This window comes from Rhinatrema bivittatum, chromosome 3 (genome assembly GCF_901001135.1).
Source record: "Rhinatrema bivittatum chromosome 3, aRhiBiv1.1, whole genome shotgun sequence".
In the NCBI taxonomy this organism is placed as follows: Eukaryota; Metazoa; Chordata; class Amphibia; order Gymnophiona; family Rhinatrematidae; genus Rhinatrema; species Rhinatrema bivittatum.
In genome coordinates this window covers 376,104,039-376,128,956 of record NC_042617.1, presented here as the reverse complement: position 1 = coordinate 376,128,956, position 24,918 = coordinate 376,104,039, and the positions used below count along the sequence as shown (strand labels likewise).

General features: G+C 44.1%; 1 protein-coding gene across 5 annotated transcripts in view; it reads right to left on the bottom strand.

The window, feature by feature from the left end:
• LCA5 (lebercilin LCA5) overlaps positions 1-24,918 on the bottom strand; it is a 212,250-nt gene that overhangs the window by 171,165 nt on the left and 16,167 nt on the right. Inside the window, exon 1 of one of the 5 annotated variants that reach the window (XM_029595561.1) lies at positions 9,114-9,321. The exons of the other annotated variants lie outside the window; for them this stretch is intronic. The gene's annotated coding sequence lies outside the window, so the exon portion shown is untranslated. Of the gene's footprint in view, positions 1-9,113; positions 9,322-24,918 lie in introns of those variants that run through there. 5 annotated transcript variants of the gene reach the window in all.

Below are 24,918 nucleotides of genomic sequence, written 5' to 3'. Positions count from 1 at the left end.
TTGGCCAACACAACAAGGCTGTCCAGAAAATAAAAAAAAGACAACTAAAAGTAATGCACCCTTGCCTCACGGTAAGACTTAACATCAGCTCGGGGCCTGATGTTAAATCTGCTGTGTTAAAAAGGGTGCATTCGCCGAGCGGAGATTTACTGCATTGGGAGTAATAGCTAATAGCGCTTATCACATGTAAATGCCATGTAGAAGAGGCTATTAGCTACGTGCTTGTATGGATGCGCGTCTGGACGCGCTAATCCCATTATTGCATCAGGAGTTATTCTAGCACGTCCAAAACACGTGTCCAAATGTGTGTGGAGCTGTGCACTAGGCTGAGCACACTGTATCGCATTAGCCCATGACTGTGCAGACTGAAGCGATTGCCACAAAAATTTGACCTTCCAGGTGAGCTACTTGAGCTTAAAAAAAAAAAAAAGTCAAAAGTTTCAAGGTCAAGGAAGACACAGCAATAGTTAAACAATGCAATTTAATACAACAAAACTCAACCATTAAAAATTAATGCATTTTTCATTTAAACAAAAGATACATTAAGAACAAAAGATAAATCCACTGCTTTGGGCTTTATCCCCGAGGAAACCATTTAAGCTGTGAACTTCCTTAACTTTGTTTACATAGCCAGGAAAAGTTTCTGCATCCCAAAATCCAGTTTCTGGCCCTCACAGCTTAGATGCTGAAGGGGATGTAATACAGTTCTTCAGTTTCTCCCATAAAGTGTCTCAAATCCTTCTGGCTTCTAGAAAGAAATCTACAAGGTGGTCTTAAGATTTTAAATGGAAGTGCTTTGTCATCTCGAATAAGGACAATGCCCTAGATTCTGTCTCTTGCTCCAAACAAAAGTACTTGAATATCTTCTACTTATAGTTTATTTCCCAAACTATGTGCCATGGTACACTGATGTATCTTCACACCTGATGCGGTGTTCCACAGAAAATTCACCACAGCTGGATGTTCAGATCCTGGTTAACACCCAGGCTCTTAAACATGTAGAAACCCCTTTCTGAGAACATCTGTAATTAGAGCAGCTCAAAGCAATCTGATGCCTGAGGCAAGGGGCGCCTGGCCCCCTCCCCAAAAAAAGTGCGGCACAGATCAAATCAGCAAGAGAGCAAAGCGAGGGCTGGGAATCTAGCCCCTTTGGCAATTTGAAATGATGGGGAAAGGGGGGTGGAAGGGAGGGTCAGGGTTTCCAGAGGAGTGGCAGATAGGGTTGCCAGCTTCCTAGAAATATTATCATTAACACTCTATCAAACTTATCAGGAAGCCTACCACCTTCTTTGCACTCTTCCCCAGCATTTACCCCATTTGGAAACAGAAGAGGGGTGACTGATGGGGGTCTGTGTGTGATGCATTCTTTCCAGGCCGCTACAAGGGAACTGGGCATCCCTAGGCGAACCTTACTGACTTGCACCCCCCCCCCCCAAAGCCCTGCCCTGATCATATACAATTAAAAATTATGCCTGTATAATAGATTTTACAACAAAAAGGACATTTAAAAGGCTTCTGATGTAAAAATATAGCTTACAACACATATATAATATTTACATGCACTGCTGTAGTTCCAACCAGAAACCTCTGCAACAAATATAAAAGCCACATATACACACACACTGTTCTCCCCCTCCGGAACACACAATCTGCAGCAGTCTCCACCTTCAGCCTGCGTGATTACTCCTCTTTCTTCTTGGAGCATAGGCCAATGCTGTTCCGTTCTTCAGGCCATACGGGCCAATGCTGTGCCTGCTCCTTCTGGCTGCAGTAATTGTGCTTACGTCCCACCCATGAATGCCCATGCAACAACCTCCTCTTCTGGGCCCATGGGCAGGAAGGAGTCACAATTGTAGCAGTCCTGCCACTGCCACTGTGCCACCCCCAAAACTGTGGCGCTCTAGGCAGATGCCTAGTTTGCATTGTGCTCCTACTGGCCCTGCACTCTCTCCCACCCCCCATACATTCTTGTTCCCTCTCTACTTAAAATCTTTTTCCTCTTACTCCCTCCCTCCCTCCCCTCATTCATAACCCCTTTCCTTTTCAACCCCTTCCTTCCCCTTAACTCAGCTCAGTTCCCCTTCCCTTGCCTCCACTCACACTGCCCCAGTCTTCCATGGAACTCTTCTTCCTGCTCGGGGGGGGGGGGGGGGGGGGGGGAGGGGAGGTGGCAACCTTGCGGGCATGTCATGTTTGTCATCATCGCAGGTTTATTCTTCCTGCCTGAGGGGGGAAACCCATAGGCATGTCATTAAAAAAAACAAAACAAACACCACTGGCATTTTGGATCTGGATAGAGGGTAAAGCGGCTATAGCAGAATTTCTTTTTTGGGGGGGCCACTTATTGCCACCCGGCGTGCCCATCTCACCCTGCTCAATGATAGAACCACGCCTGTGTGTAATCATGCCTCCTCTTCCTAGTTATAGCATGAGTCACAGAGTAGGCTAAGTAATGGGCAGCATGCAGGGCACAGATAGCTGGGCCCCACTTTGTGCTCCACAAACATTACGTCTTCAGCTGCCGCCTTTGAGTCATTCCAGCCTCCATCCTATCTCCAGGCTGACCGAGGTGGGAAGAGCTTATTCCAAGTTTTGGGAGCAGCAGCAGCCGTGAATAAGCTCTGGCACCCACATCTGGCAGCCAAGTTAACTGAGCCAACTGCCCATACCACACCGACTTCTCCCTTTTTTTGTACTTGTATATAGAGGGCTCCGGGTCTATTATGACGTGCTCATGTGTATCTCTAGCCCCTTTTTCTCTTCCATATTTTAAAACAAAGGGAAACTGGTGAAGACTAGCTCTTCTTTTGACCATATGAATCCTCTCTATGTCCACACCATCTGCTCCATGGACATTAATGATCCACACATTTTTATTAAAGCAGGTGTGCCTTGGGCTTGAAAAGGTTGGGAAACACTGTGATAAATTAATAAATTAAATGAAAATACCCAATGTCTTGGCCAAAAATGAATTTGACCAGGGTTTGGCAAGATAGTTCTGGAAGCAGGTGGCAACAGTTTCTTCCATCCCAACTGGGGCTCAGGAGATGGAAGAGATTGCATGCTCGGCCTAGGGAAGCAGCGGCAGGACTAGGGAGAGAGAGATGGAGAGTGAGAGGGCTCAAACGTGAAAGAAAGTGCAAGTGGGAAGGAAGAGAAAAGAAGAAGAAAGGAGAGTAAGAGAGCCAGTAACTGAAGAACTGAAGGAGGAGAGAGAGAACTGCATGCTTCAGGCTTCTGAAAATGCATTTGGCCATGGCGAGTTGATTATGATTCACTCAATAGTCCAATATAAATGCGTATGACATACAAAGTCTAATAAAAATGAAATGTATGCATATAAAGCTTCAATGTCTTTTGTATCTTCAAAATCTTTTATATAGCTTTTTTTCATAGAAGGACCATCATACTACCCTAGGGTCACTTATCATCAATCCCAAATGTCTGAATAAAGAGTGAATAATCAAATTTTTTTTGCAATTTTTATCACGCATATTTAAAGCTTAACTTAATTTAGAAAACAAAAAGTGTACTTCCTTTAAGCAATCCAACAGAAAAAAGTGTTCTGTACTTTCTTTAGACAATCCAGCAAGAAAGCACCCAACATGACATGTTTCGTAGCAGAACTACTTCAGGGGCTCCCAATGTAGGCTCTTTATCAAGAATGACGGTCACTACTTTTTTCCGGCATCCTTAAAAGTAGTGTCAAAGCCCTCATAGATCGTCCGAAGCAAATGCCTTAGGCCTTCTTCCATATGAGTGACAATTTGGTGCTGTGGTCTTTCCGCTTGGTTACCGTCAGGCTTTAGGGATTGCAGGCACTCTTACAGATATTGGGTTATGTAAAATTGGTGGTGTTGGATTTTGGTGTTAAGCATGGACCCCTAAAACACCTTCCCCCCCCCCCCCCCCGAAGTTGTCGAAATAGCAGCTATCCTTATCCAGATGGCCTTACCCGGATTCGACCACTACCAATGCGTGTGGCAATTGGACTCTGCAGAAGTCAGCTGACTTCCGCATCCTGAATTTTAAATCTGTTTTCCTAGAGATGCTAGGTGTAGAAAATGGTGACTCCCACGTCTGATCCATAAGCCCGTCAAGTACCGAGTGGGATGGTAGGGCCGTTGGTTCCGCCAGGACATCTAAGATTTTTAATAGCCCATGGACCTCAGATCTAGGGTGTGGTAATTTCTTGGTTTCAAAGTTCAGTACGGCTCCTACCTTTTCTATGAACTTCGAGTAGGACAGATCCTCCGGGGATGATGAGGGTTCCCGGGGGATCTTCCAGTGGATCTGAAGGTATTCCCGTAGAAGACTCTGGCAAGGATGGCGGAGAATAAAATGGTTCTCGATATGGTCTAGAGGCCAGCGAACATAGCTCTACTCCCGGTTCCTCCTCTTCCAATGCTAAAGGGCTTGAGGGCAGTTCAGAATGTTGAGTGGATACGACCGTTTCAAAAAATGATTGAAGGATCCCGATTATCTGGGTCATTGTTTTTGAAGCTGCATCTTGCAAGGATTGAGAGGCAGAGGATTATGTTCTTTCTTTTTGCCGGTAGAGGCACTTCTTTCCCCATGTTGGGGGAGTCAGCTATTGTGGTCTGCTCCGGAGAATATTGTTGCAGCACTTTCTTTTCCTTGCTTGGAGGTCTTTCCGAAGTAGAAGAGGAAGAACGTGCAGAGAATCTTGGAGCATCTGCATCAGAAGCTTCAGACCCCTCCATATCAGAGGGGGTAAGGGTTGCCCATCTATTCTAAGGATGGTGGAAAGGTCCCATCGTTGAATCCAGTGACGCATGCTGCTTATGTGGTGGATGCGTCAATGGTATGTTATGAGTCTTCGCCTTTGCTTTTGAATGCGTCGGCTCCGGCTGCGTCAACAGCAGAGCACGGAGTGGTGCAAAAAAGCTGCAAAGAATGAAGTTTTCCACAAGGCAAAAGGCTCAATCAACCCGCAAGGCTCACTGCTCTGTGGAAAAAAAAAATTGAAGAGGGTCCCCCCAACTGGATGCGTGGTGAAGAGCATCATCTGATGATGTCACCAATTTGTGAAGACTACCATCCTGCTTGTCCTCGGAGAAACGTGGATTTCATGGAAAGTCAGCACTTCACAGAAAAAATGTTTCAGCTCATGATTTAGTTTTAATTCAGCTTATTACATACACAAGAATAATTAAAACCATAACATTCTCCAAACCTTCATGTTATGTCTGGCTCACTTAGTCTCCTGCTTCCTGTTACTCTTCTCTCCCTAGTATTTATTGGTAGGTTTCTTTTTCTTCACTTTTTTTCTCTTATCAGATGCATTTTATCCATCTAACATGCTCCATTTAAATCTTTCATAACAGCTACCACACTCCTTTAATAGTCATTAATCACACCTACTGACAGGCTATAGTGGATCAAGGGTAAAAGGTATTTTCCACTAGCACAAAAAATGGGAAGTCTGTTGGTATATCTAATAGTCTAACAATTCTTTCTAGCACACATTCACAAGAGAAACTCTGAAAAACTCTCTGCAATAACACCCCTTTAATCCCATCATTCACGAACAGACATGGAGACTATCAATTCTCTTCAGCAACGCACTCACAAACCCTAACCACCAGATGCACATTTTTCCCGTCCTTTCCTTTCGTATTTTCCCTTTCTTGTTCCTTCATCCTCCTGCTCTCCCTAAAAGCTTTCTCTCTTTTTCCCACCCCTTCATGAGCAGGGAGGATAGGATTTATCCATCCCTGCAGTACATGGTCAGCTAGGGTTGTCAATTCAACTCCCCCCCACCAAAAAAATGCCCCCAGGCCCCTGCCTTGCCCCACCTATTGGGCCTCCCCTCCTCCTAAATCTCCAATTCCCACCTCATCACGGGTTGAGGAAGGTGGGGGAGAGGGCAGCTGGCTGCTTGGAGCGTGGTAGCGGCAGCTGCTGTCAGTCAATAAATGAGCGTGGGGACTCAACATGTGCATGTATTAGAATGATAATTTTACCATGTGTTGCCAAGGTAATACTCAGACTGACTAAATAAGATAAGAAAAGAGATAAAAATTACAAAATCATAAGTCGAGTAAAGGTAGAGGTTACAAAAAGTTCAGCATCAGGAACATGCCTCACGTTTTGGTGTTTATTTGTACTGTTCCTGGTCAGGTTTCATTTCTAGTCTAGTGGCAGGATACCAGATTGTTAGCTACTATAACCACTGTTTCTCCTCTGTCCCCAATGAATATAAAGAATTTATCTTGCTCATTCTTTAGTATGACATTTAAGTTCCTCTGTCAGCTTTCAGAAATATGCATCTCTGATATCTCTGTATCTTGCACAGGGAGAAATGCATTTCTGTTTCTATTTGTCCAATGATGCACTGCATACAGAGTCTGGCTTCTTGGGGTTTCCAGTTGAGTTTGTCTGCATCATTCTATTTCTAGTCTGTAATCACTTATTCTATATTTGGTGAGGGTTTGGTTTTGTTCTGTATTTGAGTTTGAGTTAAGTTATTCTGCTAGCATGTATTTTGTGTGTAGGGAAATCCACAGTTCTCCGCTTTCTCCCGCCTCAAGCATGAGTTTCCTAACAGGAAGTCCATGCCTGAAGAGGAGCTGGGGCCTGCTGTGGAGCTTGTGAGCACTCACCAATCTTCCCTGTAAGGACTGGGTTGCTGTGTGCAAAAATATTTGCTCCTGTACAAAAGTTTTTGGTTTCATTACCCTATGAACAAAAAGCCTATCAATTTTAGGCTCACAGCAACCTAATCCTTAGAGGGAACATTGGAGCAGCATGCACACAAACTCTCACACACACACTAACACTTGCATATTCATTCTCATACTCTTTCACATGCATACATGCTCATTCTCACAAACACACACACACACTCTCTCTCATTCCTTTTATTCACTCCTCAGACTCTCATGCACATGCACTCACTCAAACCCTTCACTGCCAAACACTGAGAAGCAACACAAAACCCTCAGGACTCAAATCAGCAGCAGCCTCATCTATGACATGGCAGCAATGCAATTATTAAACCATGCCCTAGAACACTAATATACCACCTACTGGGATTAACAGAACAAAGCCTTACAGAAAAACTATATGCCAGCAGAAATACTGCATCTCAGTTACACATGCACAACACAGAATAAGGGACTACAAATTAGAAAACAGAAACATCCCAATTTTTTTCCATGTTTCCTTCCTTAATCTTTTACCAATTCCTTTTACATGGTCTTTTTTCTCTCCCTCTCTTTCTCCACCGGTCTTCTTCCCTTGCTCCCTCCATCCACACACACACTGGCAGTCACACACAAAGGCTCTCAGTCGGCCATTCAATCCCACACACACACAGCCTCTAAAATCTCACCCACCCGCCACCTACATACACACACCTCCAGGCTCTTATCCCCCCACAGCTCTCACTTTCACCCACCCACACCTACAAGATCTCACCCACTTATCCCCCATCACACAGCCTCTCAACCACACATACACAGGATCCGACCCACCCATGCAGTCAGAGCACACATATTCTCGCCCTCACCCCACACACTCATCCACCCCCACACACACAAGCAGTCACCACCCTTAACCCATGCTCTCACCCAGCCAACACACCCACACCGCCTGGGACTCGTCCTCAGCCACTAGCAGGATGGGATATGCTGGTGGCCATTGTGTCTTCTTCCTCTTTCTGGCTGCCAGCAGAATGGGGTCAGCTGGCAGCCACTGCATCCTCTTTCCAACTGCTGTGGAGCTGAGTTGAGAGGTAGCAGCAATAGGAGTTGTGTTTATCTGAACATCATCTCCTGCTACCGCAGGGTGAATTTTACACTAAGAGCTGCGAGATTGGCCTTGCAGCAGCAAGAGATGTTTGGATAAATGAGACTCCTGCTACCTAGAAAGGGGTGTGATGCCACTGAATGGATCGGGCAGGGCTTTCGTTTATCCCTGCGCGATCTGATCCCTGCACGGGGTGGTAAAAGCTACGCATGCTTGCAGCTCAGAGGGAACAGTGCCGCTCAGTTCCCGCACTCATTGACAAACTGCTGCTGCTGCCACTCTTTTAGCAACTGGCCTCACACTTAGGATAAGATGAACTCAGGATGTGGAAGTGAAGGTGGCAGCAGAAAATATGGAGTGGGCTGGGAGGGTGGGGTCAGGAACATGGGAGTAGAAAAGGAATGAATGTAAGTGTACAGCCATAGAGGGGCAGGGTAGAAGGGAAGTGTTCGCTGCTTTAAAGGGAAGTCAGCACTCAGTAAATTGTCAGCACTTATATTATCAGTTTTAAAGTCCTGCCAGTTGCCAGCATCCCTTAAATAAAACTGGTCAGACTGGCCAAACACTAGCCAGTTGACAACCCAAGAGTTGGCTGCAGAACTCCATGGAATCACAGGCAAGAAGAGAATTCCCCTCATCCAGTTAGCCATATGGCCAGGAGGAAAACGGCAAGGACAGCAGAGAGCTGCAAAGACTGGAAAGCTGTGCTCTTACATCCCCATGGCAACGGGATCTTCACATCAGGAGAAAGTCCACAGAAATCCTGCTGCTCAAAAGGAAACCCTGCAGTTTCACTGCAGACAGAAGTTAAAATGTCAGCACAGTAAATATTTATGAAGCTGCCATGATTATAACATCTGTAGTTGCTTTAAAGCAGGTTAACAGATCTTGCATGTGCTCTCTCTGTTTTAAGAGGTTTAAAGTAAACACCAATTTTCACACAGCAACAGTCGAGACAAGAAGGAAAGCACAATAAGGCCACAATCCGAAAGAAGGGTTTCCACAGCTCACTAAATATATGGGTCCCTCAAATCAAAGTGAATAACCAGTCGAAAGCAGCCACGAAGCGAGCACTCAACCTAGTCAAGTCTACTTATAAAACCTATTCACGTAACATTGTGGTTTTTAAACAGACGAACAATTGATTCTGGAAAACTAAATGCGATTAAAAAGGGGCACCAGCATAAAAAGTAACTTGGGTTCAGTGAGAAAATGTCTAAACATACTCATTGTCAACCACAATAAAATCAAGTCCATAGGAGGTTTATGGAGTTCTTTTAAAGAGGAGAGTAACTAATCGGGAGCAAGGAAAAAAAAATACAACACACCCCAGGTCCTACCTTTTTTAATACATGATTTTCTGAATGATCTCCTCCTTTATGCTTATTTGCCGGACAAAAAAGTACAACGGGAAGGCGACGGATCCTAACAGACGGCATAATAACTAATCTGCCTGTTTATTTAGGAGGTAAATGGTTGCTAAGATATTGGGGGTTGGGAGCGGTTCTCTCACTCCTGCAGTGAACAGAACGCTTCAAGGACGGAAGCTTACGGGGGAAAATATGGGGGGGGGGGGGCAGAGGAGGCTTCTTCATGCAGCACCCGCACCAGCCCGGAATTTAGCGAACAAGCTTGGAATCGCCCCGAAAACCCACGAAGCCAGCTGAGGAGGAGGAGGACGTGGAGGGGGCCGTCTCGGGCAGTTGGGGCTTTCGGTTGGCTGCCGAGTGACGGCCGAGGAGGGTTCGACGCCGGAACGTCGTGCTCCTGACTGGCAGCTGACCAGACCAATCAATTTCCAAAAAAAAAAAAAAACAGCCTCCCTGCGCCCGCACGCGTTCCCCGAGAAGCCCGGTTTTGTAATTGGGCAATGAAAGCATGGCCCGCGGCAGGCAGCGGCCTCGAGATTCCGGGGAAGGAAGGGGGTCGCGCCCGAGAGCTTTCGGCACCCTTGGAAGTGACGCGTTTCTAGGTTACTGGTTATATATAGTTTTTCTTGACATCGACACAGGAAAATAACAAAAAAAAAGGGGGGTTTATTTAATTAAGCTGCAGTATTTCTCTTGGAGGAAAAAAAATACAATGGGGTTCCCTAAGCAGCAGTACTCGGTAAGGTCGCTTAGTAGATCTTACAGTATTTTTCCCAGTGGTAAAATACCGACAGCAAAAGACTGCGACTTAGGTGCCCCTAAAGCCAACATTCTCTGGCAGCGTAACCTCAATATCCCCCCTCCCCTGGAAGTCTCAGGAGAACCCCCCTGCTGCTTTAGATGGCCAAATTATTTACAAATTATAAATAAAAATGAATAAGTTGAATCCTTGGCCTCACCATTCCAAACCCCACTCCCTTGTCCAAAAAATTATTCTTCCCTCCCATTGTCGTACGCTTCCCAGTGGTAAAATATGGTCCAGATCAGCACTGCCATTTTGAAAATAGAGCCATTCGACTGTATAGTGACGTTTGCCTATAACAGGCACATTTTTTTGGCTGCAAGGGGGTAGGTTTTGGGAGGGAGGGGGTGAAGCCAAGGACATCACTTCTTCACTTTTATTTTTTTTTAAAACACTTTGGCCACCTCAAGGGACAGCAGGCATTGGGTAATATTCAGGCTAATTTGACACTTTAAGGAGAACCCTGGGAGCATCAGGACGAGCATGAGAATGTTAGGGCCATTTCGAGATATAGTTAACTTTCTTTAAAATAATGTAGCTTCAGAATTTTTTTGCAAACTTATTTTGTTTGCATCAGATTTATTAGCAATGAGCTGATTTGCAGGCATTTGCCTGCAACTCAGCTCACCACACCACCCGCATTGCACCAGGTTTGTTGGGCGATAATGCATATTTTGAGGAGGGAGAAATGTTAAATGGAGAAACAAAAATCAAGAAAAAGATATTTTAAAAATTATGTAGGCACACCAAAAAATTGCAGAAGTACTTTACTTTTGGATGAAAAATGTTTAAGATTTTAGCTATTGTGTATGCCAAATATGCAATGCTAGTTTATGCAAATACATATGCTATAGTTACACAATGTTAGGTTCCATATTAGGTGCTACCACCCAAGAAAGAGATCTAGGTGTCATAGTGGATAACACATTGAAATAGTTGGTTCAGTGTGCTGCGGCAGTCAAAAAAGCAAACAGAATGTTGGGAATTATTAGAAAGGGAATGGTGAATAAAACGGAAAATGTCATAATGCCTCTGTATCGCTCCATGGTGAGACCGCACCTTGAATACTGTGTACAGTTCTGGTCGCCGCATCTCAAAAAAAGATATAATTGCAATGGAGAAGGTACAGAGAAGGGCGACCAAAATGATAAGAGGAATGGAACAGCTCCCCTATGAGGAAATACTAAAGAGATTAGGACTTTTCAGCTTGGAGAAGAGACGGCTGAGGGGGGATATGATAGAGGTGTTTAAAATCATGAGAGGTCTATAAAGGGTAGATGTGAATCGGACGGTTATTTACTTTTTCGGATAATAGAAAGACTAGGGGGCATTCCATGAAGTTAGCATGTGGCACATTTAAAACTAATCAGAGAAAGTTCTTTTTCACTCAACACACAATTAAACTCTGGAATTTGTTGCCAGAGGATGTGGTTAGTGCAGTTAGTATAGCTGTGTTTAAAAAAGGATTGGATAAGTTCTTGGAGGAGAAGTCCATTACCTGCTATTAAGTTGACTTGTTAATAACCACTGCTATTTCTAGCAATGGTAATACGGCATAGACTTAGTGTACTTGCCAGGTTCTTATGGCCTGGATTGGCCACTGTTGGAAACAGGATACTGGGCTTGATGGACCCTTGGTCTGACCCAGTATGGCATGTTCTTATGTTCTTGTCATAGATTCTATCTCCCTGTACTGCTATTATAGAAAACTAGGGCCAAGAATTATAAAAAATCACTCATTTATAAAATCCTAATTTTGTAAAGTCGCAAAAAAAATAGAGATTGTGACAAGAACTCTTATTGTTCATTTAGGCTTTATACAGGTGAAAATAAGTGATATGTCCCAAATAGTCATCACTGCAGTGATTTGCAGATCTTAAGAGCCTTAGACCCTGCCCTCTGTTTTCCCGTGAGTTCAGTATCTGCACAAATAAGCAGGAAACAAGTTTTCAAATATTGCAGTGCATAATAACCGAGGTAAACCTTGCTTTTTGCAATGCAACTCTGGGTTTTCATGCCAACAGTCACTATGTAATTTTCCACATCGACTGTACACCTTTCAAGGCAGTGCAGTCTTGCTGCCAACAGATGGCACTGAAGGAAGAGAAACTCAGGTGTGGGGTTCAAAAGGGATTGATTCCTCCTCCCCATGAATCCCAGAGTGAGAAGGAGCAGGTATCATGAGCCCTGGTATCTCCTCTTTGAGTGGTAATGGGCAGGCAACATTGGTCCAAAGAGTAAGGAGGAGCAGCCAGCACATGGTACCTGGGAACAGATAAGATAGAATCCTCCTGAAATGTTCTCCAATTACTCACACTTCAATGAGCTGCCCAAGACCAATATCCCCCCTGCCCCCACCACTTCCTTGTGGGAGAGGCATTCCTGGTTGACTTCTGCCTTCCTGAGGAGGGATCTTTATCCTCCACAGAAACATCCCTAGCTACCAGGTTAGGACAAACAGCTCCTTACTTTGCATAATGCCTGTGCATTGTGAAAGTGACTTTGAAGATTTTACAGGAACAGATGTTTGGTTTTTCTTGGCTGTGGATTTTGATAATAGATGCTCTTCCATTCACCGCATGGTACTGCCATAGACCCTGCAGTGCTAACTTGTGCTCTTTTAAACCCTCTCGGGGGTGGGGGGACTGTATACATGCTTCCTTCCTTAGTTCTTGATGCCAAATAAAAGGAGAAACCTGTGAAATCTCAAAAGCTCATGAACAATAATCATATTTGAAGGATTAATGCCGCTATCAAATTCTGCACTATTCATGAAATTTGGCATTTCACCTATAGGCCTTCGCATTTTGCTCAAGTGGATTGAGAATATCCCCTGGAAATGCAGCAAGTTAGAACAGAGGCCTGGTTCATAATTCAAGGGCATGCCTCTCTCACATGAAGGGGAGACAGATACTAAAAAAGGACCCCACCAGTCAAGTAGATTTTCCAATTTGATTTCTTCTGGAAAATATCTTCTCTGTGTGTCAAATACGACCAGGCAGCAAAGGTCTATATTTGGGGTCCCAGATCTTTACAAAAACAGTACTCTGCCAGAGAAGGCTGTTACCATTATTTCTCATGTCATCCTCACTAGGAATCTCAGTTTGTGCTACAAGGCAGTGCAAAGAACAACAAAGCACAGGACTGAGAAAAGTAATGTGTTTGAGAAGCTGATCTGCCTTTCAGTGCTTCAATATATTTAAGGCTGTTGAAACATTTTTCTTACAGGACATGCTCAAAGACTAATCTCATTAAAGAGAATCTATGATTACATATCTTTGCAAAAAAAAAAAAAAAAAAAAGTGGTATCAAAGTGGTCTGATTCAGACAGACAATCTCAGGTCAGATGCAAATTTTAAAACCCAGAAATGTGGATGTTGGGGCAGGAAGAAGAAAGGAGAAAACATGGAGTTGCTAGTTTCTGTGTGCGGCAAAAGATTGTAGAAGCAAATAATTTAAGACTTCAGATCTTTGGCGGGTGTCTGTGACAATCATCTACAAAACTATGTTCTTATTCACTAGGTGCACTGCCTTGGTATACCTGATCAGCTATATCAAAAAGATATTTAATACATTTCATTCTCATGTGGGGTTTTTTTTTTGGTTTCTCCTTTTTGGATGCACTGATGCTTCCCAGTATTTGTTTTCCTGTGTAAAACAGGAAAACAAGGACTGCCAGGACTCTCTGGCAGATTGTGATACTTTACATTGGAGCACCGTAAGAATTATCCAAAGACAAGCGGAAAACAGGAATAAAAACACACAACCTGAGTGGATTTCTGCTAAAAAAAAAATAAAAATTTGTCCTTGGTTTCCTGCTTGCTCCTCCCATTGCGTGGTTTTCCATTCCTGCACTTGCTCACTTTCTCCCTCTCTCTGCCTTCCTAGGGCAGGGTTCCTGGTCCCATGCTCATTCTCTCTCTGCTTTCCCAAGGCAGGTTTCCCAGTCTCATGCACATTTTCTCTCACTCCTCACAGGGCGGAGGTTCCCGGTCCCACGCTTGCTCACTTTCTCCTCCCAAGACAGTGGTTCCCAGATCTGTGCTCTCTCTCTCTCTCTTACCAGGGTGGGGTTCCCAGTCTCACACTCATGGCCTCTCACCTCCAGGTCCTGTGCATGTGATCCATGCCCTTAAACTGACTATGTGAAAGAGGAACCTGTGCACACTGTGTTTTGCCCATTTTTACAGTGGGCACCATAACACCAGTGGCCCAACGTTCAGGGGCACAACCCTAATGCTTTGTCCTTTGAGTGAATTTCTTCCCCTTCCTGCCTTAAAAATAGTTTTTTGTTTTGTTTTTTTAAACAAAGCTATGCGCATTTTGTCTTCCTAACAACATCTCATCCATGTGTGTAGGGCAATGGAAAGTGCCCTTAAGCGACCACACACTAGAAATACAGAGGTAATTGAGAGCCTGCCATCAATCACAGAAGGAGGTTTTGTATTTTTTTTTTTTTTTACCTGTTCCCCTATTTATCCCTTCCGTCCTCTGATTTGTCTCCTGACCCATCCCTCTTCTCCCCTCTAGGATCCTCTGTCTCCCCTTCCTTTTCTCCCAGTCACACAGCAGCCATTTCTCTCATCCCTTTCCAGGCTCCATTCTTTTCTCAGTAACTTATCCTACTGTTCTTTTTCAGCACCCTCCCCCTCATAGGTTCAGTGACAGATTTATGATTTTTCCACCCCTAGGCACTGCTGGTGGTGTCACCAACCCCCCCCCCCCCCCAAAAAAAAACCCCAAACCAAACCTCCATAAGGATGAACAACGGGTGTAGACAAATCTAAAATATAGCTCCACAGTTTCCTGTAGCAGATTCTGCGGCAAAGATTTAAAATTCTAAAGCACACTGAAAAACCTTTCCAGCTTTTATTTAACATAACAAATATAGTTTTCCAACCTTGCTTGTGTCTGCATAATTTATTTTCTGTTTTATGGTTGAGGATATGGGATCTCAAGTTTCAGTCACAAGACCTAAGGAAACACAACTTAATTTATTTTACTCTATATATTTATTAATACAAAAATCCTTTTTATAAGCCATACATTGTTTTCACTTAAACAACACTTTACCCCCCTTAAAATACACACACACCCCCATCTATATAATATCAAACCCACATCATTCACACCACTCACACTACAAATATTATCATAAAAATCCAACAAAACAGGATCCTATTTGTTTCGCCTTGACGAGGCTTCCTCAGGGCATTTCTCTTAAAACATTCAAATTTCCATTAATTCACAATAATGTGGTCTAACTGGTGTATTCTATAACATCATTCTTCCCATGCCTAAATCCCCCATATTCCATCAACCATTAATGTAGAAGTTGTTCAGTCCCATCTGTTGACCATAAAGTTCTTGACAAACTCCTTCTCTCTACTTCGATGTCAATATTGTTTAAATCCTCTTCAAGCACACAATCGTGTACAACTCTCTTTAATTTATCATAAAACTCCGTCTACTTCCAGTGAGACCGCCACTTCAACTGACACGGAAAAGGTACCACAAATCCCTCAAATCTCCCAGTCATGACGAACACTATCGGCGCTAAACCAAAAAAATATATATATTACACCTTTATAGATATTTTACACTATACTTCATCACAGATTCCAACAACCACACAATCTTCTACTTACCCTCAACATTTACCTCTCATACCCATATTCTACGCCAGTGGTTCTCAACCTTTTTTTGGCCAGGACACACCAGACAGACTGTTCTCACATGTGTGACACACTGAACATGTGACCATCACGGGGCTAAATGTAAACATGCACTCTGCATCCACAGGAATCCCCTCAACCCCCAGCTAGGAGTGCAGAGCAGATCTAGGGCATTACCCTGCACAACTCGCCATACAAAAAGGATATTCTGGTTCTGATGACATCTCAGTAAAAGCAAAACAAACTCCCTTTACTACCAGGCACTATAGCCTTCCTTATGAAAAGACAGTAATTTACCACTAATACATATCCTATTGAGAAAACACAATAAATAAGATTGATACAAATGCCTACATGCTAGTAAAATACCTCACCTCGGTCACACACCCAGAACCTACCTTCACCAAGTACAGAAAATACCACACATTATAAATATGAAGACAGAAACTGAAATGGAAAACCAAAAAAAGCCACTCTGCATGCAGTGCGAACCTGGAGAAATGGAAAGCGAAATACAGAAATAGTCCCAGGATCTGCAATAATGCACACAAACTAACCCGCACAAAGTTACACCTGTATTATGGAACACACTCAAACAGTAACAACCATATCTAAGAAATACAACTATTAAACCAGGCCCTAAACACTAATACATTTCCTATTGGGAAAACAGAATAAGCCAAGCTGCTATAGAGTCCCACACAGAAATAATTGTAAAGCTTTACTAATAAATATTACAAAACAGCTGTGAAACAGAACATCCAACAATTAAAAACTCATAAAAATTATTAAAACATGTCCAAATATCAATAAAATATTTCAAAACAGCAGTCATCGCATAATACCCAATAATTAAAAAGGCAGTCAGTCAATCAAGAAAAATAAATTTAAAAAGCCACTTTTACTTACCTTCTCCAGCAACTCTCCTACTCCTTTCCCTTCCAGGCCAACAGCACTCACCAGAAGCAGCAAGGGCTGCTGAAGCTCTGTCCTCACAGTCCTCTTCCTTAGTGCCCACACACACACCCTCCCACACAAGACCCCCACGACTAGTTCTCTGTCTCTCTCACACACACAGAAACACATCAACTCCCTGACCAGTCTCTCAATCACAATCACACACAAATGCTCTCACACCCATTCACACCAGCTCTCACCCAGGCACCCATTCACACCCACAAGCTCTCACCCAGGCACCAATTCACACCCATACACACAAACTCTCACCAAAAACCTATTCTTCCTTCACTGCAAGGATGGGCTTCAGTTCTGCCATGGCTTTACTCCGGCGGGCCTTCTTTTTCGCTGCCACAGGGATGGGCTCCCGTGGCGGCCTTGCTTGGTCGGGTTTTCCTCTTCACCGCCAGGGGGATGAGCTCTCGTGGTGGCCTTGCTTGGTCGGGGGGGGGGGGCGGGTTTTCCTCGTCACCGCCAGGGAGATGAGCTCCCGTGGCGGCCTTGCTTGTCGGGGGGGGGGGGGGGGGGGGGCGGGTTTTCCTCGTCACCGCCAGGGAGATGAGCTCCCGTGGCGGCCTTGCTTGGTCGGGGGGTTCGGATTTTCCTCGTCACCGCCAGGGGGATGAGCTCCCGTGGCGGCCTTGCTTGGTCGGGGGTCGGGTTTTCCTCGTCACCGCCAGGGGGATGAGCTCCCGTGGCGGCCTTGCTTGGTCGGGGGGGGGGGGGGGGGGGGGGGGGGTCGGATTTTCCTAGTCACCGCCAGGGGGATGAGCTCCCGTGGCGACTTTGCTTCGGCGTTCGCAATGACATTCCTCCCACCCCACCCCCCAGACTATGCTATGGCCCTTCTCCCTGCCTCACCGGCCAATCAAAGGCTTCCTCCCTTCCTTCTACTTCCACTGGCAGATAGAAGGGAGAAGGCTTCCAATTGGCCTGCGGGGGCTGGAAAAAGGGAGAAGGAAAGAACAACGGGGCAGTGGGATACCAGGAGACGTTACACACCTGCCGGTGCTTAGCGACACACTGGTTGAGAATCGCTGTTCTACCCTGTTGCTTCTCTCTCAAACCTTCCGGTTCCGCTTTGGTCCAAAACAAACTTTTCAAATAAAGCTGTTTCAAACTCCTCCAGTCCCCCGATCCATATGCACACCCAATTCCTTCTCTTATCCTCCTTCTGTGTTTTTTTTTAATAGTATTATTTTTACAATCTTTCAAACATAAATCTCATTTCAACTCACAATTCTACTGCCGTAAAGTATAACGGTTACCTACAACACTCACGTCTCTTCCCCGCTTCTTCTCCCAGCCTGTATGCACTTAGGACTACTTCAACATCTCACTGCCAATCCAAACAAACGTTGTATGTCATTACATTTGCAATGTGCCAAATGTTACAACCACATTTCGACTCATGATACTACCAAAAAATATACCCATAATCTGCATCAATTACCTTAGTTCCACACATCCTCCAGTGGAACCTCCCTCACAAACGCCGCACCTGCGCACTCAACCCATTTACTCCCTTTTTAAACCTAATCACAAGTTATGCATTAAAAACCCATAATGCACTGTTACCACTAACATTATTACCACTCCTGCACATTACACCGATTTACTCCCTTTTAAAAAAAAAAAAAAAAAAAATAGATTAGATCAATTGTACATCAAACCCTATAATAAACTGTCACCATTTTCCATAGTCTTCAATCACCGCAAAAAAATAACTTACAATAATGTCCGCCATTCAATCTCCCGATTTAGTCCATTAGGATCAAGAGTTTGCCACTCAAAAATAAACCTCTGCTCTTTTAGAATAAGTTTTTTTATGACATCACCACCGCGCATATTGGGCCAGATTTCTGAATCAGCGCGTACAAATCTACGCCCGATTTTTTAACATGTGCGCGCAGCCGCGCGTATGTTATAAAATCCGGGGTCAGCGCATGCAAGGGGGTGCACACTTGTGCACCTTGCGCGCGCCGAGCCCTAGGGGAGCCCCGATGGCTTTCCCTATTCCCTCCGAGGCCGCTCCAAAATCGGAACAGCCTCGGAGGGAACTTTCCTTCCGCCCCCACCTTCCCCTCCCTAACCCGCCCCATCTAAAACCCCCCCTTACCTTTGTTAAATAAGTTGCGCCTGCCTCTGGGCAGGCGTAGATTGAGCACGCCGGCCAAGTGCTGGCATACGATCCCCCGGCCTAGAGGGACTTCGGAGGCCTCTGGCCATGCCCCTGTCCCAGACCGCTCATGCCCTCTTTTTTCGAGCCCCGGGACATACAACGCGTCCCGGGGCTTGTGCTCGGCGCGCGCAGGAGGTTTTCGGGGTTACGCGCCTTTGAAAATCCGCCCCATTGTGTTCCTGAATGAAAAAAAATCTTAAATCATCTTCAACATGAGCCATCTGAATCCAATGCTTCACCAATGGAGCCTGCATTTTGTTAGTCCTAATGCAACTTAAATGTTCTCGGATTCATACACTAACCATCCATTTAGTTTGCCCAATATAAATATAATTGCATGGACATATTATAGCATAAACCACCTGCATATTCCTACAATTATATTCTCTCAATTTATAAACCTGACCCGTACAGGGGTGTACAAACGTTGAAAACTTTAACACCAGTGGACAAACTGAACACTGTCCACAAGGCACCTGTCCCCTACCACCTCCACTATCATTCATATCACTCATAAGATCTAATTAAGAGATCTCTCAATGATTTATTCTTTTGGATGGCAAATACCGGTGGTTCTCTAAAAAGAGGATTGCCCGACAAAATATGCCAATGTCTTCGAATTATCTTCTGTTTTATTGGATTTTTATGATAATATATTTTTTTTATTTATAGTTTATTAATTTCTTATACATTTTACAATGAAAGAAATAAAGAAGACTTATGGATTACAAGGATCATATTTCAAAGAAAAAGTCACAAGAATCAAAATAAAAAACTTATAATTCCAAATTTAAAGTCCACATTATAGGGGAGCTCATAACAAAAAAAGGAAAAATAATAAAAGATCACAACCATATGTGTAATGGAGAAAAAACAAACTTTTTACCAGTTAATTAACCCCAATATTTCTAAACTGCCAATATGTACTTACCCCCCTTTATCTACTAGAAATATCTCTAGGTGGGCAGGTTCCGTGAAAATAAACTTATTCTTAAGAAAAGTGACCAAGCACTTACACGGGAATTTAAGAAAGAACATGGTCCCAAGTCCAAGTACTCTCTGTTTCATTGTTAGGAACTGCTTCCGCCTTAATTGAGTGCTTCTTGAGACATCCGGGAATACCTGGACCTTTTGGCCACAGAAGCTGAAATCTTTGTTTTTAAAATACTTTTGAAGAACCAAAATTTCCTTCTTGCTCTAAAGCAAATGCCACTATAAAAAGTGGCCCTGGTTGGAATATCATCCATACATGACTCCAAAAAAGTTGTTAAATTTGGGCTGTGGTGATAACATCTAGTTCCCCTTCCCGTGCGGCCTCCTCTCTTTTCATACTGGGCACATAATAACATTTAGATATGAGAATATCTTTTGTAATACACCAAACTTCTTTTGCATATTTTTTAAACATCTCCTGACCTGAAATTAATCTGGTAACCGGAAAATTCAGTAATCTCAAATTTTTATTTCTCATAACATTCTCAATCCCTTCTAGTTGCTTATAAATCATTAGGGAATCCTTCATAAAAGTAGTCCCAGATGTTTGTAATGACATTACTTGTGAAGAGGTGGTTGCATTTGCTGCTTCCAAATGTGCAATACGCTTGCTGTGGTCTTCCAGTAAATTCCTAGTCTCTTTGGAGAAATTGGTTGATTGTACCATGGATAAAGAAAGCATCTTTTCCATTTTATTGACAACTTTCCAAACATCCACCAAAGTTATATTATCAGGATTAGGCATCTCTATCTCCGATTCCGTTGATAGAGAAATCTCATCCTGTCTAGGTGGGGTACTCTCTTTGTGAACTGGAGATGTTGATACCATCAAATTGGGGGTAGCTGTAATACTAGCCCCATTTTCTACAGAGGGTATATTGAGGTCCTGGTGTTGGGCAGGGCTACTAGAGGTACCGGAGAAGGAAATGGCAGGAATAACCTCTCGAGAGGACTGACTCACCCGCCTGAGTATATGCTGGTCCATCGGTCCTTTGATCATAGTTCCAACGGGGGTAGACGCCAAAGGTCGTATTTTCCTTTTTTTCCCCATTGCAGGCCGATTCCTCACTGAATTCCCCCGAGAAAATCTCTCCCAGGGGCGTGCCCCCTTGGCGCACGCCACTGCACAGTGATTTAAATAGGTGCAGCAGGCAGGGAAAAATGACGTCAGGATACGGAAGTCAGGTCAAAACTCAAGCGGGTAGGTCCCTTCTCACCCGGGCGCTTTCCAGCGCAACTCCTCAGTCGGTGGGGCTCCCGTCCTCTGCCGCTGCACAGCGATTTAAATAGGTGCAGCACGCAGAGAAAGATGACGTCAGGATACGGAAGTCAGGTCAAAACTCAAGCGGGTTGGTCCCTTCTCACCCGGGTGCTTTCCAGCGCAACTCCTCCATCGGTGGGGCTCCCCTTTTTATGATAATATTTGTGGTATGTATGGTGTGAATGATGTGGGTTTGATATTACATAGACGGGGGGTGTGTATTATTTTAAGTGGTATAAAGTGTTATTTAAGTGATAACAATGTATGGCTTATACAAAGGATTTTTGTATTAATAAATATATAGTGAAATAAATTAAGTTGTGTTTCCTTAGGTATTGTGAGTTAATGGTATTAGGAAACAGAATATACCTTCTGTGGTACATTATCTCAAGTTTCAGTACAGGAAGGAGATCTCAGGGATGAGGAGAGGACAGGGTGAGAGAACCTGGGGTGGGGAAAAGGAAGAGAGAGAAGGACCAGGATTGGGATGAAGAGAAAGTGAAAGAACTGGAGATGGGAGAGCAGTGTGAGACAGAAAGAAGACTGGCGATGGGGAGGATGGGAGATGGTGGCTATAGAGCCAAGCAGTTATGTCAATGGGCAGACTAGATAGGCCATGTGGCCTTTTTCTTCCGGCATCTTTCTACGATAAAGGTCAGGGAAGGGGGGGAAGAACATCAGGAATGGGAGAAAGAAGAGTGAGAGGGAGGGAAGGTTCAGAGATTGAGAAAGGGGAGGAGGGAGAATCCAAGACTAAGGGAGAGGGGGATCTGAATAGAGGTTGGATGTGGGAGGGCAGAGGAGAAATATGTCCCTATCATGCTCCAGTCCTGCTCTCCCTGGCATCTCCATTCACCTAATCTTGCACACACCCATACCAATGCCCACACACACACACACACACACAGCCTCCCTTCCCCTTATGCCTCTCCTCTCACACTCAGAGATATGCCCCCAGCTGATCCCCTCATTCCCCAGCTGTTTCTCGCCCCAACAACATTCCTCAACTTAGCCCCTTCTAAACTCCCCAAAATGACTCCCCTTTGTTCTGTCTGCTACAGCCTTAACCCTAAACTTCCTGTCTCTGAATGACAGGAGGTGAGGAGCTGGGTGAGGGAGCAGAGTACCTTTTTTTTTTTTTGCTCTACTATATTTGCTCCAGGCTCACCTCTTCTCATCCTGCTCCCCGTAGACTTCCTGGGAGGGAAAGGGCTGGTTCAATAAGCAGAGAATTCTTCTCTGCTGACAGCTTCAGCATAGCTGGAAGGCAGGAAATCTTCAGGCAGCCTGCTGTCCCAGATTTTTCCATCCTAGTCACAGGCCTAGTGTGCCTATTAAAAAAAACCCAGGCCTGCAAAGGTTCCCCTTCCCTGTCCTCCTTTCCTCATGCAGAGAACCCTCCTCTTCCCTTTTATGTCCCCTTCTGCCCCATTCACTGCAGCAGGGGCAACGGTAGTGCAGGTTTACAAGGAGTGCAACTCTGGTCAGAGAAGAAACGTGTGAGGGGCAGGACGGAACTGCTGCAAGACCAGAAAGTGCAGAGGAATAGGGCAGAGCAGCCGTGCAGCCCAGGAATGCACTCCCTATGAACCTACACTGTTGTGTTTGGTGTTCAACCTGTTGCCACCAAGGTCACAGGGACAGCATCTCCTAGTTTCTGCTGCCTGCCCAAAGCTCTGGGGCCAGGGAGAGGAGTACCCACTTATCACAGGTTGCCAAGGGCTGCGATCACTGACAGAAGCTGCCACAAGCCCTTTTTTTTAACATTTTATACTTTTTAGTAAACTCTGTAGGTCTGACAAAAATCTCTACTGTTTTGGAAAAACAATCCTACATTTTCTTATTCAGAAGATAAATTAACCAGATTTCTAGAGCAACAGGAAGCACCCCAAGATCATGTTCTACAGCAGAAATTCCTTATTAGCAGGAAGACAAATGGACATGTTTTTAAAAGTACACCAATAAAATGGTACTATTTTTTTTTTTTCAGTTTTGCCCCTTGCTAACCACTTTATCCTCCCAGGGTGGAATCCCCAGTTCTCACTGATTTTTATTTCTTTCCCAGGCCTGGGAACAGAGTAGCTATGCCTGTGCTAACACTCTTTCTGGGACAGGGGGCATCTCTGGAATGTGCTTTCACCAGCCAGGGCAAGAATCCCCAGGTCCAGGCTAATTCTCTCTCTGATCCTGTGGGATATGAAACCTGCCTTCTCCTACCAGAGCAGAAATCCTCCGACTCCTGCTGAACATGTGGTGTAAGAGCTTAAGTACACCATATGGCAGTCATTTTTACAGCAGCCACTGTGAACAGTCACTGCACAGACTTTTGTCTTTTTATTTCAGACCATGTCTTATGTTAAAAATAAAATGACTATTATTCTTCAGAAAAAATATACAATTTTTACCTTTCAAAAGAGATCTCAACCAAGTCAGGAGGGCAATGCCCTAACAGAGCATCCACACTAAAAGAGCAAGTTCTGTTCATTAGGGAACATGACCTTTTTTTTTTTTTTAGATCATATAGGTTTCTTCTTCAGATGTCCTTGATATCTCAAAATGCTCAAGTACTGCATCATCTTTGAAAAATCCATACCTTGGTCCAAGAAAAGCCATCCAACCTTTTAGCAATAACTAACAGTATGTATCCACATGAATTCTAACCAAGGAGGAGACTCCCTCCTAGTTCTACTACCTTTCTCTGCCACTTTTGACATTGTCAAACACCAACTGCTTATACAACTGTTAAATGATATCAGCACTGGAGACACCGTTCTCAGATAGTTTGTCTTTCCTTGACAACAGAACTGAGGCCAACAAATCTTCCTCGGCTAAAGACCTCACCTGTGGAGTGCCTCAAGGTACAGTGCTTTCCCCAAGCCTCTTCAATGTTTACATCCATCCAATTCTGTGTTTCACAGTCCTCTCCTTGAGGCACACCTATCCAGGAGGTTTTCAAGATTACTACAATGAACATGCATGAGATAGATTTGCATGTAATATAGATCCAGTGTATACAAATCTCTATCATACATATTCATTATAGATATCCTGAAAACTCCAGGAGAGGGCTGGGAAACACTGGTCCAATCTATCACTCAGTTTTTTTTTTAACATTGATTGCCACCTCTTCCAAACTCTTCTTTATAGTAGTAGCCCAATGGTTCCACAATCAAACTCAATCCCTCACAAACTCAGACTCCTCTGGATAAAGTGACAAAGGCATCCCTTATTACTCTTGCATTCTCTGTCTGGCACTCCCTTACTACCAAAAGATTCCCTGTGAAGTCTGGGAGTCCAACCTTACAATACATAAAATCACATCTCAAAAGGTAGTGAAGACCTGCTTTATATATCTGCACTGGATTTATCAAGTTTGCAACTATTTCAACTATCAGATTGTGTTGTATATAATGCTGACTGCTGAATTTTGTCCTACTAAGCTTGTGTGCCAATATGTGACAAGTAAGTGCAGCTGCAGGATATTGGCTAAGTTAGCAAAATGTGAAAGATATGGGAATGGCCCACATAGGAGACAAGTGTGGTCTGTATGGAAACCAACTACAAAGGAACGTGTAGATACTGATAATAGACGATCAATGTCTTCCTACAAGGCGTGGGGAGAGAGTACTGAAGGAGAACAAACATTTGGACACGAAAGAAAGAGAATGAATGTTTGGGTGTAGGTGGTCTAGGAGAAAGAAGCCAAGCCAGAATGATACGTTTCGAAAAGATCAACACTTGGCAAAGGAAATCAGGAAAAAATGTATATATACACTTGTAAGATTGTGACATGGGTAAGGATGAGTCTAGGGTGTTCAGCGACTTGCTGAGCCTGCGCCTTTCCTTCCCAGACACTATATTGTGATTGCCTCCAATTTCTTCAAAATACAGCTACAAGAATTTTG